The following is an 885-nucleotide window of genomic DNA, read 5'->3' on the forward strand; positions in this document are numbered from 1 at the left end:
TACTAGTTCATTCACTAAAAATCTGACCGATAGCATTTTCAGACATTTCAGAAAAATCAAGTCTTTAAGCCTTCAGAATGACCCCACTTCCAAAGTGCTGGGTCAATTCAAGCAATGTTTTTAGCTTAGACATTCACAGAAAACAGTATTTATAGGACCACAGGGTAACTCAGGTTTGAATGGATGCTAGCACGTCACCTAGGTCAACCTCCTGCTTCAAGCAAGGTCTACTATGAGATCAGACCAGGTTGCCCAGGGCTTTGTCCTTGAAACCCTTCAAGGATGGAGAGCCTACTGCACAAGCTCCCTGGGCAGCCTGTATGGACGCCTGGCTGTTCTCATGGTGAAAAACTTTTTCCTTATATCCAGCCTGAGCTTCTCATTTTGTCTTAAGCCAGTTGCCTCGTGCTCCTGCCACGTGCCCCTGCCAAGCACCAGGATCCATCTTCTTGATGACAGCGCTGTTAGGTGCCCCCCAAAGCCACCTCTGCTCCAGGTCGAATAAGCCCAGTTCCTTCAGCCACTCCTCACAAGGCATTCAAAAGGCAAGATCTCCACTACCAGATTTATCAGCCACTATTACATTTGACACGATATAAACCGTGGTCATCTGCTTGTGCTCTGAGTGTAACAATTTCTTTAGCTTCAAGCTGTGTCTCCTATTGCCACAGGAGCCCCGGCACTTCGTGCCGCGTACGAAGCGGCGCCGAGGTGCACACACCCCGCAGGCCAACGGGGACCAGGCACGTTAGCAAAGCCCAAGTTCCGCCGCACCCGGCGGTCCCCACTCCGGAGCCTAGCCCAGGGAGCTGCCCCAGCCGCCCGGCCTGCGCAGGGCCGTTCCCCAGCCCCCGACATCCCGCCGGCTGCCCCGGGGCTGACCGG

This window comes from Aptenodytes forsteri, unplaced genomic scaffold (assembly GCF_000699145.1).
Source record: "Aptenodytes forsteri isolate BGI_AS27 unplaced genomic scaffold, ASM69914v1 Scaffold155, whole genome shotgun sequence".
Taxonomy (NCBI): Eukaryota; Metazoa; Chordata; class Aves; order Sphenisciformes; family Spheniscidae; genus Aptenodytes; species Aptenodytes forsteri.